Source organism: Saccopteryx leptura, chromosome 2 (assembly GCF_036850995.1).
Source record: "Saccopteryx leptura isolate mSacLep1 chromosome 2, mSacLep1_pri_phased_curated, whole genome shotgun sequence".
Taxonomy (NCBI): Eukaryota; Metazoa; Chordata; class Mammalia; order Chiroptera; family Emballonuridae; genus Saccopteryx; species Saccopteryx leptura.
In genome coordinates, this window is record NC_089504.1 from 192827195 (window position 1) to 192840227 (window position 13033).

The window sequence follows — 13033 nt, forward strand, 5'->3', positions numbered from 1 at the left end:
AGCTACAAGACATTCAATCATTTGGTCTCATTGTCTCCTACCTGTTTGTTCTGTCTGGTAATTCCAGTTGGGGTTTGTGTCAGGGACCGCCTTTGGGCCCACTGGCATTTGAGGGTTTGAGGTGTGGACCTTATCTGCATGAGCTCATGCCGCCATCCGGATTTGGTCCCGTTCATCAGGGGTAAGGGTAGAAGACATAATAATATAGAGATCATGCCAAGTGAGGTCATATGCCTGAGTGAGATATTGGAATTCCTTGGTATAGTTGGTAGGATTAGAAGAGTAAGAGCCCAAGTGCTTTTCGATTGCAGACAGATCAGAGAGGGAGAAAGGCACATGAACCCAAACAACTGCTTCTGCTCCGGCCACCTCGCAGAGAGGGCATAGGAGGTTGGCTTCCTCTTGTGGCCTGGAGTGAGATCGGGTGTGAGCGCTGACTGGAGAGGAGAGAGAGAGAGCATCATTTGCAGGTGGGGAAGCAGGGTCTAGCGAAGAGGTGGGAGGAGTCTGATGGGACCGAGGGAGCTGAGGGAGTCTTGCAGGAGGGGAGGACAGTTCCTTGGGGGAGTCAGCAAAAAAGGAGAGATCTGGAGCGGAGGGTTTAGCTGAGGTTTCTCTGGCCAAGAGGACATGCATTGTAGAGCAACTGGCACAGAGTTTAGGACGAGAATGCAGATGCCAAAACCCCTGAATATAAGGGATTTCTGACCACTTTCCAGCCTCCTGGCAATAGTTCCGTAAATCAGTAAGGATGTTAAAATCGAAAGTCCCTTCCTGAGGTCACCTGGTCTGGTTATCCAGCGGGTATTGTGGCCAGGCTACGCTACAGAAGATTAGTTTCTTCTTTTTTAGGGAAGGATCAATGTTTGAGAGATTCTGGATTAGGCACCCCAGGGGTGTTTTAGAGTCAGGTTTGGATCCCTTTGCCCCCATGGTCACCCTCAGTTCTCAGAGTGGTCAGATTTGAGTATTAGCATCCTAAATCTCAAGGTCTGGCCATGGATGGAAAAGGTAAAGAGGATATGCTCCAGACGTCTCCGAAAGCACATGCAGTCAGTTGGAAAAGAAGTCTCTGATGCAGCTACAGTTTTGGACAGGGAGTCTCAGAGGAAAGAACTGAGGCGGGGGGAGGCTGGAGGTAGGGAACTTACCACACTGTGAGCCAAAGTGGGTGGAAGGTTGGAGATCCTGGTTCTTTCTTGGAGGGAAGGGGAGAGGAGCGGTCCTTGCAGACTTCTAATTCCTCCAGGGTTTTTGGCACCAAAATGTAAGGTATTTTTCCCCACCAAGAAGGAAGGAAGGGGTGTAGCCACCAAGTGTGGAATAGTAAAGGCTTTATTTAGTACAGAGTGTTTCTCCGATGAGATTCACTGGCCTGGAAGATGGAGGTCAGGAAAAATCATACATGGAGAGATCATGTGGGTAAATTTAAAAAAGGGGTCCTGCCTGACCTGTGGTGGCACAGTGGATAAAGCATCAACCTGGAACACTGGGGTTGCTGGTTCAAAAAACCCTGGGCTTGCCTGGTCAAGGCACATATGGGAGTTGATGCTTCCTGCTCCTCCTTCCTTCTCTCTCCCTCTCTCAAAAATTGAATAAAGTCTTTAGAAAAAAAAAGGGGGGGTCCTCTAGGGAAGTCAGGCTAATATGACGTAGTGAAATCTCACTGGCTGACAGTCAGTCGCTTTTTTCCCAAGGACTCCTAGGAAGTTTCTTTTGGCGTGCTTGGTTGTGGGTGGTCCTAGCCAAAGTTCGTGGGCCTGGGTTCCCCATGTGACCATCCCTCATTATCCACCAACCTTACAAAGACAACCATCTATACCTGTTTTGTCTAGTATCTGGTTCTGTAAGAAAATTAAAGTTTTAGCCTGACCAGACAGTGGTGCAGTGGATAGAGCGTCAAACTGCGATTTGGAGGACCCAGGTTCAAGACCCCGAGGTCGCCAGCCTGAGCACGGGCTCATCTGGTTTGAGCAAAGCTCACCAACTTGGACCCAAGGTCTCTGGCTCACGCAAGGGGTCACTCGGTCTGCTGTAGTCCCATGGTCAAGGCACATATGAAAAAGCAATCAATGAACAACTAAAGTGCCACAATTAAATGATTGATGCTTCTCATCTCTCTCTGTTCCTATCTGTTTGTCCCTATTTATCCCTCTCTCTGACTCTGTCTCTGTAAAAAAAAAATAAAAAAATTAAAGTTTTATTTGTTCAGGCTTAAAAGATAAAGAATGCCGTTAAGCATTACTAGAAGGTACATAAAACATGACTATGAGTTACAATATAATCACTCAAAGTAAAAATTCTAGAACTAAATTTAACCAGTGATTTAAGAAATAGCATAAATTGCCCTGGCCGGTTGGCTCAGCGGTAGAGCGTCGGCCTAGCGTGTGGAGGACCCGGGTTCGATTCCCAGCCAGGGCACACAGGGGAAGCGCCCATTTGCTTCTCCACCCCTCCGCCGCACTTTCCTCTCTGTCTCTCTCTTCCCCTCCCGCAGCCAAGGCTCCATTGGAGCAAAGATGGCCCGGGCGCTGAGGATGGCTCTGTGGCCTCTGCCTCAGGCGCTAGAGTGGCTCTGGTCGCAACATGGCGACGCCCAGGATGGGCAGAGCATCGCCCCCTGGTGGGCAGAGCGTCGCCCCATGGTGGGCGTGCCGGGTGGATCCCGGTTGGGCGCATGCGGGAGTCTGTCTGACTGTCTCTCCCTGTTTCCAGCTTCAGAAAAATGAAAAAAAAAAAAAAAAAAAAAAAAAAAAAAAAAAGAAATAGCATAAATTATTTTTAAAAATTGAAAGCATATTTTACATCATTAATTAAATTATAACTTTATATGTGCTTTAAAAAGCTATAAAAAATAGATGAGAGAAAAAAAGGAATAGCAGCTATGAATGAATCATTTGAAGTGGTAAATAAGTAAGACCTCTGTTTGTGTTTATGGTACATAATGTTAATCATATCACTAAAAACTCACAGGCCGCTAGTAATTTTATGTGTGGATCGTATAGAGCAGCTGTAATTCCTCCTATGTAAAAAAAAAAGTGGGAAAAATCTGAGAGGGAGGCTGGCCTAAATTTTTAATACTTTGTAAAATATTAATGCATGTCTGTTAATTTAGATTGTGACTGTTTGAAATAAAATATAGTCAATATAAAAAAAGAAAAAAGAGAGAAACAATTGTGTAGGCTTATTACAGAAAAATAAATGAATAGCACTGTTAATCCAAATTCGGAGGGACCCAAAATATGGAAGACAGGAGCAAGGTCCATCGTTTACACATTAAAGCTTTATTGTCTAGCTTGGCCAAGTGGCAGGAACTCCAACAGAAATCTGACGGAGAGTGTGCTGGCCCTTTGTTCTACTTAGTCTTTATAGTTTTGTAAGTGGGAAGTACAGAAGCAAAAATTGCAATTAGGAGCCCCTTACAGCTATTGGTTATAGTCATATGTCCTTTAACATGATAGGACCACGTTCAGTTTGCAAACCATACGTCATTTTGGAGAAAACAAAATTTACAAGTCAACACAATGGTAGAAAGATATCTCTTTACATATTAAAAGGCCTTCCTATATTTTCTAGTGTTCATCCGCCATCTCTCTGTCCAGAGTCAGACGTATTAACCACATGCATTTACATAAGAGAGGTAGTTTCCGTGGGGACAAATGCCCGCAAATGGCTCATAGTTATAAGAAAAGGTTTATTTTGGCTTTTCCCTTTCTGCACCTGGCTAGCCATTCACTCCTTTCCCCACAGGTGTGGTGGAATGTCAGGGAATCTATGCTTTCCTTCCCTTTTCATTTACAATACAATGGCAAGAGCCATCCTGGTTATGCCAGTCACACAGTACAGAGACTATTCTCACAATTTCTCTGCACACCTTAACCCAAATTAATAAAATGTTCTCCAAGCCTCCTAAAATATTAATATTAATTCTGTACTCTTTTGGTACTTTACAACATCTGCAGGTGAAATGGCTCAGTGGCTCCTCAGCACATTTAAAAATGGATCATGTAAAAATGTTATTGTTTGTTGGTAAGAAGTTTAACCTTAATTTCCTTTTCCTCCATAAGCCAAGTAATATTCAGTGTGTAGCTTGTTAGCATTTAAAGGCTTTAAATGGGTTGCCAATCACAGTAAAAGTAACTGACATTTTTGAGAGCTCAGTTTGTAATAAGCATCTTTTAAAAAAATTGTTCTTTTATTTATGTGCAGAAAGCATCAACTCCCATATGTGCCTTGACGAGGCAAGTCTGGGGTTTCAACCGGTGACCTCAGTATTCCAGGTCAACACTTCATCCACTCTGCCACCACAGGTCAGGCTGTAATAGGCATCTTGCAAAGAGTATCCCATGTATTGGTCTTATTTATTACTCTAGAAGCATGCTTTTCTTCTATTTACTAAGACATAGCACTGCAACAATGTGTTAATTAATGAATTTAAGTATTTCAGTGAATCCTCCACATTCCTGAATGTGTAAAAGTTGCCAAAATAGTAATTTTTGAAACTGGTGACTAATACATAGGACTTCATTATGAATCTACTTTTGTATACCTATGCAAATTTCCATGAAAAGCACAAAACAAAACAACTGTCTACCTGGGGAGGGAAAGATTAGTAGCATTTACAGGGATCCACCCCTACCCCTACCCCCTAGTCCTTCCTGATGGACTCAGGAAGTTTCTCTCCTTTTTTAAAAAATCTGTCATATACATATGAATCTGTACAAAGGTGTTTATGTCTTTCTTACATGGCCGACTCAGGATGGGGTACTGTAGGGAACAACTGCTCTTTTTATCTGCCACAATCCCTTCCTTCCCTCCCATGAGGAACAAATCCTCCCTGTGTTATCTTCCAGGAGTCCTGGTGGGGGCTGCTCCACATACTATCCCACCTCCCTGGCTATAGAGAGGCTGGTGTGTAATGAGAGACTGGCCACACATATACTCTATTTGTTGCTGACCACATGCATTGATCTATGAATAGACACATGACCTGAATCAAGTTTATTAGAATCTTTTCCTACAAGCTCATTTATAGATGGTAAAAGCAAGAAGGCCTCTCTTTCCCCAGGGATCACTAGGTGAGATGGATGATTGAAGCCTAGAGCTGTCCCCAAAATGCTTTCCCCACCCCCAACAGTTTATAGAGAAAGCACACATGTAATAGAAGATAATAAGATCAAAGCATTGAGAAAAGCAGAGAGAAAGAATAGAAGCAAAAGTGATAATGAATGTGAGAGAGGACTGATGATTCTGAATTTCTAGATCCAGTCATTCCTGAAGCCCTATTCTTCCTCTTATCTTAATATGAGAGTTAGTACATTGGCTTTTTCCCTCAAGCTAGTTTGATTTGGGGTTTTCTTACTTGTATCCAAAGTCTTGATATATACAAGATCAATATAAGGAGTAAGGCCTTAATGACAGCTACTGCTTTAGTACTATCTATATTCCAACTAAGATTAAAAATCTAGAACAGTGCCTGGTACATGCCAAGTACTCAACAAATATATTGAAAGAGGGGTAACTCCTCCTTGATAATCACAGAGCTGTGATCATTCTCTTGACTTCGTGCTGCTTTGATTGACATAGGGATAATATTCATCTCCTTCACTCTCTTGATGATTGCATATAACCTAAAGATAATTGCTGGTTAAATTTGAGTATCTTAAATATGACTATTTTGCAATTGAAAGCACCATTTTTGTACAGCTAGAAAAACCTACTTCCAACACTGATTCCCAGTTTTCTAAGAAATCCCTTAGTAAGATATAGGGCCCAGTGGGCCCAGCCACAAGGTACATCAATCATCTCACCATGTATCATGCAGCTTTTACAGGATTCTCTGTGATCCTGGTGTCAGTGCACATTCTGTATCAATGCAGAGGTAATATGTGGAAATCTGGCAGTTATTTAGAACTGAGGCCAGTCGGTGCTGTGCCAGTATAATTAATGAGAGTCTCTGGAAGCTGGAGAGGACTGGGGGTTGGGAAGAATGTCTTTCACTAGTCAATGGTATGTAAGAAAAATCGATGCTTTCACAGCCCTTTTACTGCTAGGAGGAGGTTAAGTCAAAGGACTGTTCTAACGGGCTCTTTTAATTCCTTGAGCGGATGCAGGTCCCATGTATGGGGAAGCAGGGAAGACTCATCCTCAGTCTTTTCAGCAGGGCTGATTTCAACCTGGAATTGCACTATGAGCAGGAGTCCCTTATACTTGGAAAATCCTTGCTAAAAGATTATGGTTACATGACCAAGAGACCATTCAAAAAAGGTACTTTACTACCACATAGGACATATAGCTCAGCTCAAAGAAGTGTTAACCTGGCTCCCATTATCTCCAATTTCCCTGTAACCAGTTAATAAAGGGGTATTATTTGTTTTGTTTTTCTATTGGCTTTTTGGTAACCATGGAAAGACTTGTGCAACCTGTAGACTGTAGACGCTGTTTACTAACCACTGTCTAATCCCTTTGTTATTATTTCCTCTGATTGTCACAGCAGGGAAAAATAGTTTAGTCCTGCTTCTAAAAATTTAGCAATGTAACAGCATTTTCTTAGTTTTTGTTCATTTTTCTATTTATTTATTTATTTATTTATTTATTTATTTTGTATTTTTCTGAAGCTGGAAACGGGAAGAGACAGTCAGACAGACTCCCGCATGCTCCCGACCAGGATCCACCCGGCACGCCCACCAGGGGTGACGCTCTGCCCACCAGGGGGCGATGCTCTGCCCCTCCGGGGCGTCGCTCTGCCACGACCAGAGCCACTCTAGCGCCTGGGGCAGAGGCCAAGGAGCCATCCCCAGCGCCCCGGCCATCCTTGCTCCAGTGGAGCCTTGGCTGCGGGAGGGGAAGAGAGAGACAGAGAGGAAGGAGGGGGTGGGGGTGGAGAAGCAAATGGGCGCTTCTCCTATGTGCCCTGGCCGGGAATCGAACCCAGGTCCCCCACACATCAGGCCGACGCTCTACCGCTGAGCCAACCGGCCAGGGCCTGTTCATTTTTCTTTGATGAATGGTATAAAAAGAAGGCTTCAGAGGAAAATAATTACATTAAAAGCTTTAAGGACATATATGTATGTCCTAAACACTGAAGACCAAGCATTAGTATGATTCACACCAACTTCAGAGTGGTTACTTTTGGGAGGAAAAGGGAGAGGTGGTTTTAGCTGTATCTGATGTTTTATTTAAAAAAGAAGGGGTGGGTGTTTGTCTTGTTTTTGGTAGGTTTGAAATATTGCATAATTAAAAAAAATTAAAGTTCACAAAATTATGGAATTAAAACTATTAAAATAAAGAATGCATAACAAAAAAAACACTCTTGATATGAACTTTATGTCTGAGTTGATTTCAACATGTGCATCTGGGGTTGGGTTTTCTTTCAGATGTGAGAAAGAGACCTAGTTGTGTAAGGGGTTGTTTTTATTTTTATTTTATTTTTTTACAGTGACAGAGAGAGAGTCAGAGAGAGGGATAGATAGGGACAGACAAAAACAGAGAGATATGGGTAGCATCAATCATTAGTTTTTTGTTCCGACACCTTAGTTGTTCATTGATTGATTTCTCATATGTGCCTTGACCATGGGGCTGCAGCAAACTGACTGACCCCTTGCTGGAGCCAGCGACCTTGGGTCCAAGCTGGTGAGCTCTGCTCAAACAGATCAGCCTATGCTCAAGCTGAGACCTTGGGGTCTTGAACCTGTGTCATCTGCACCCCAGTCCGAGGCTCTATCCACTGCGCCACCGCCTGGTGGGGCGGGGTTGTTTTTATTATATATTTGTCTCCACCCTTTTTTTTTAAACTTAATTTACTTTTATTTATTCATTTTAGAGAGAAAAGAGAGAGGAGCAGGGGAGGAGCAGGAAGCATCAACTCCCATATGTGCCTTGACCAGGCAAGCCCATGGTTTCGAACCGGTGACCTCAGCATTCCAGGTCAAGGCTTTATCCACTGCGCCACCACAGGTCAGGCTGTCTCCCCCTTTTTTGGTCCTCCTATTTACCATGGATATTACAAGCAAAACAAATCTCCAAAAAGCTCATGTCCACAACAAAGCAAAAAACAATTTGGGGGTAAAAGGATTACTTGTTTAATTTCTGATAAAGTGGGCATTTGTGTGGGTATGTGTACAAAAAAAAAAAAAAGGAAATTTGTGGAGGTTTTTTTCTATGGAGCCAAAAGACCTTCTATGTCTTTTCAAACTGATTTCTTCCTGGTATTCTGGCAGAAAGAAATTGGGACTATTCTGGTGGCTTTTTCTTTTTTTTTTTTCTGATAGTCCAGGATTGCTTTCAGGATAAAGTTTCTTTTTGCCCATGGTGCTTTGCTGTCACATTGTAATTGCCTCTGCTGAATTGAATAATACAAATGGGTTGTTTCTATGGTATCGGCTAAGTGGGATGAAAAGGTGAAACCCTAGATTCTTGCCCAGAGAGGTCAGGGTGCTAAATCCCGCCCCCCCCCCCCCCCCCCCCACACACACACACACTAAGTGTCTGTCAAAATGGACAGGCAGCCAGGTCCGTTAATTTCCTGAGAAAATTCATGCATGGAAAAGAAAATGATTTTAGTTTTCTTGTCACTAAGCCCAGAAAATCCCTGCCCATCCCATGCTGTCACCTTTTCTTATTGGTGGAGAATTTTAAACTGAAGATGAGTGATGAGCAGTATCTCACTGAGCCTCCCAGGCAGGCTTTGAACTAACAATAGGGCAGGTTGAAGGCTGATAAATGCAAATCCTGGAATGCCAACTCCGGATCACACCATGGTGCGGACGCCAGCAGTTGTCAGCATTCCAGCAGCCTCACCAACCTGCTCGCTTGCCACGTTAGGGCGCTAAGTGGATTTCATCATTTCATTACCCCTTGAGTGCCTACTGTATGCAAACGTGCTCTAACTCACCGCAGGCTGGCTGCCCGCTTGAGCCCTTCAACCAGTATATTGATCTGATTGAATAACTGGCCTATTGACGCTTAAGAGAAGCATCCGGAAGAAGAGACTGCTGGGACAAATAAAAAGTGTTACCGTCCTACACTCCCTCTTTTTCAATTTTAGCAGCACTGTACTCACGGCAGATCTCCTTGGTTGTAACGGCATAATAGATGCTATTTTTTTAGAATGATAAAAAACAGTAGAGGCGATAAGATGGGCCGTTCGAAATGTTCTTTAAGATGGGGTTCTGCCATGTCTTACTTTGGTGCTAACTGCATACAGTTCCTAGTCCCTGCACCCTCCCCGCAAACTTCCTTTCACCAAACTCCTTTACACTCCCATCACCGAGGCTCTCAGGGACACATCCCCAAACTGGGAATCTTTGCAACTTGAGGGGGAGAAAGACTTCATTCCCAGTGCTCTGGCCCTTCTTGCCTGTTGGGGAGCTCCACAAGAGGGTGTAGGCCAAGGGGTCAAGGTCTTGCCCTCAGCCCCCACCCAGCTGGTTGGAGCTCTTGGAGGGGGAGGGAGCTCCAGTCCACTCTCCTGAGTTCCAGTTCCTGATTTCCGCGGGAGCTGCGGGGCTGGGACGGAAGGGGCTGCAATGAGCCTGAGGATTTGAATGAGAAAGCAGGTTGTGAGGCGACTACTGGCTGCCAACAGCCCACTCTTTCCTGCGGGTTCTAGGGAGGGGGTGCTGCTGGTTGATGGGGAGAAGTGCCTTTTGGGCAGCTTTTCTGATCCTTGACAGGGTTTTGGAATTGAGGGTCACAGGAGCCAATAACTCATCACCCAGGTCTTTGGAGGTCGCTCCTGTGCCGAGGACTCTGAAGAGTCTGCCGAATACTACAAGTTGAACAGGTCAGTGCTTTTTGGGGAAAGAGGTGGGTATGAGAAAGAAAATGGGGACCTTTTCACCAGTCTAGATGTGCAAGTGAGCAGGTGGCTGGAGTTCCTCTCTCTGCAGTCCAGACCAGGACGCTTTCTGTAGGACTGTGGGAGTGTTGTACGTGGCGGTTCTGCAAGCCCCTGTGTAGAGAACTGGTCCTTGGCGGGTGTTGGGAGTCCCATAATTCAGAAGGATGTGGGTATGTGAGCCCACGCCATAATTTAATTCCCGGGTCTCCTGTGGTAGTGCGTGGGGTTCCTCAGGGTGGAAGGTAAAGGATACTCGCTGGATGCTTCACTCCCCATACCTCACTGCCACACAGGGTCTCAGGGACCCGTTTCTGACAGCCAGACTCCGCCGTCAGAGCAGGTTCGTTACCCAGCAAGGGGAGTACAGTGTCCATTACACTTGGGGAATCTCACGGTTCTTCCTGCACTCGGTGACCTCACTCTGGACCCTGTGGGAGTAGACCAGGTGCTCTCAGTGCGAGGAGGATTTACTCCATTGCCTTTACCTGGAATAAACATTGGGCACCGGAGCATCGCGGGACAGCGGGGGAAGGTCCCCACCTCGAGGGGATCACGCTCTGCACCTGCGCGGGGTTCCCATGGCGACGAGGCGGGGCGTCTGAGACGCCACCTCACGCGCCCCAAAGTCAGTTCCCTGTTGATGGTATGTGCTGCCCTCCCTACTCCTCCCCAGGACTTTTTCTTTGTAACGCGAAATCAGTTTATGATCTCGTTTTGACCTTAGGAATTTAGCATTAAAACAATAACCGATTAAATTGCAAAACACATTCCCACACCTTCCCTAGTGCGGACATTTACCACTTTGATCTTAAACGGAAGAAAATGGTGAGAAATTGCTGATTGGAGCAGTAATTGAGATTTTTTTTTCCTTCCTCCCTCTTCTAATCCATGAAAGTGGAGCCGAATAAAATATATTTACTTCCTGGTGAGGTATTTCAAAAAATTGAGTCCGGTGCTGCCCTTGAGCATTAAGGGGACAGACTTGTACCTGCTTCCCGCAAGTGGAGAGCGGGACATGCACAAGACCACGACTTCTGTGTCTCCTCCTGGCAGATTTCCGAGGTGCGCTCCAAAATGGACCAAAGTAAAATGCCAGTGAAAAGAAACAAAGGTTATCTCAGAAGATGTGATTGTTTTTTCAGTTGCTCTGGTGCTTTGGTCATTGCTGGGATTAATCTTATAAATTCTCTGCGGGGAATGCTTCAGGAAGCTGTGAGCGAGCCAGCCAGATTTCTCAAGACTTCTGTTAAGAGAGTCATGTTTCTTTTCTTCAAATTATGGGTCTTGACAGCTCCATTCCGTTTTAAAAATCCCATGTGTTTACACACAGTTTAGCATTTGGCAAGGGTGCACAGTTTAAGGGTTATGTAGAAGGAGCTGTAGCTTTCTCACTGCGCACTTTTCTTAGGTTGCATACATATTTGGCAGCATGATTGATACACCTAGTTGTTTATATTTAATGAATATTGGTTAGAATTAATGTAAAATGGAGTTATAGTGTGGCATAAAAGTGCCTTCAGTGAAATAATATATGAGTACTGTCTTGCTAATCCTGTTTTTAAATAACTTGCCTTCAAGTTTAGTAGTGGTAAAAGTTTTCAGACAATATCCTTCCACCATCAGCAAAGTCAACATAATATTACTTTTCAGATATTAGCAAATAACGTGTTAAAGTTATCTCTCTTATCCTATTCATTATAAATGCCTATACATCGGGCAATCTGTCTAGATCAAATGCTTAAAAATGCTTCATTAGGTTTTCCCCCTTTCCTCATAATTAAAAATATAGAAAAACTCCAAATTTTCAGTTCGATACTTTGTGACCCTATTTGGTGGCTTGTAACTGACTTCAGTTCCCTAATTCTCAGTGACATGTGTTTCTGCTGGTTTCGGGAGGTAAACTGTGGTTTTAGCAGATTATATGATAATGAGATTGGGAGTGCTTGCTGGGGGGCTGGGGAGAGGCTGTGGGAATGAGACAAAGGGAGTGAAAGCTGATGGACAGAGCCAGGATTTATTGCTATACCAGATTCTTCATAAAGCTGTTTAAAGCCACTGCTTCTGTTTGATACATTTTCCCACATCAACAGCAGTTAAATTTATTTTTTAGAATGAGTCTTCTAAATAAATATAAGGATAGAATTGTAAAAATAGAATATAATAAAGGTGCCATAATATAATAGGCAAACTCATTAAGTGTTTTCTACTTAATTATTCATTTAGTCAACAAATATTTATTGAAAACAAATTATATATAAGGCAAGATAAATAAATTCAGATTCCTGCCCTCAGTGAACTAAGAGTTGTGAGTTCTGATATAATTCTAATGCTTTTCAGATTTTCAGTGTAAAAATACTACCTATGGTTATCTTAAGGAGAACAATTTATCTAGTGCTGAGCAATCAGACTTCTTGATTCAGAAACAAATGCTTAAACTCTGATTAGAAAAAAATTCTGAACATTGTTTTTGAACATTTTAGTTAAGAGCCTATATTTAGTTAAAAGCCTATATTTAAAAAGCATTGTGTGCACCTGTGTTCTTATATTTTTGTAGTACAGACTCAGCCCTAAAACCTACAGTCTTGGCAAGTACGGCTCTTGAGTTTGAGAATAAAAGAGAAACTCTGTAATTCTCCGGTTCTTTAGATGAAGATAAAAGGTGAACGATTCAGTAGTCCTTTGTTCTGGCTCCCTGTTTCATGACATAATAAACCTCCTGCAGCTCCCTTCTAAGAATAGTGTTGGTTGAAAGATCATGACTATTATTTCTTTGAGCAAAAAAATACCCCCAATACGGGAGAATATAGAATTATGATAGATAATTACAAAGAATAAATAGGGCACTTGAACATTTTAATTTTTAGGTCTTTTTAGTGAGAAATCCATTATAGCCGTGACAAACCTGGCCTAATATTGACCAAGGTTGACAAATGTTTCCTCTTGTCATTTGTAGAACACAGATGGTTAGGGAGACTGCAGTCTCCCTTCCTTTGCCACCTCTTGAGTCAACAATGATCAACTCAGTGGAAGTTGCTGAGGAGCATCCATTTGGCTATTGCTCTTTGTCTAAAAAAAAATCAGACTCAGCTCTGAGTTGTGGACCAAATGGTGCAGAACTCATTACTGTGAACAAAACCTCCTCTGCCTGGGAAGCATGTTCTCTCTTCTCACTCATAGGGGCTCATTCCAGGC

At 43.4% G+C, this 13033-nt stretch overlaps 1 protein-coding gene and 1 non-coding gene across 3 annotated transcripts in view; one reads left to right on the forward strand and one right to left on the reverse strand.

The window, feature by feature from the left end:
- Nucleotides 1-6909: 6909 nt before the first annotated feature.
- TRNAI-GAU (transfer RNA isoleucine (anticodon GAU)) lies at nucleotides 6910-6985 on the reverse strand. Its single transcript has one exon. It is a non-coding gene; the product is annotated as a tRNA-Ile (tRNA).
- A 2568-nt stretch (nucleotides 6986-9553) lies between these two features.
- Nucleotides 9554-13033, forward strand: part of PLCH1 (phospholipase C eta 1) — a 252761-nt gene continuing 249281 nt past the window's right edge. For both annotated transcript variants that reach the window (XM_066369876.1, XM_066369877.1), the window contains exon 1: nucleotides 9554-9784. The gene's annotated coding sequence lies outside the window, so the exon portion shown is untranslated. The remainder of the gene's footprint in view (nucleotides 9785-13033) is intronic.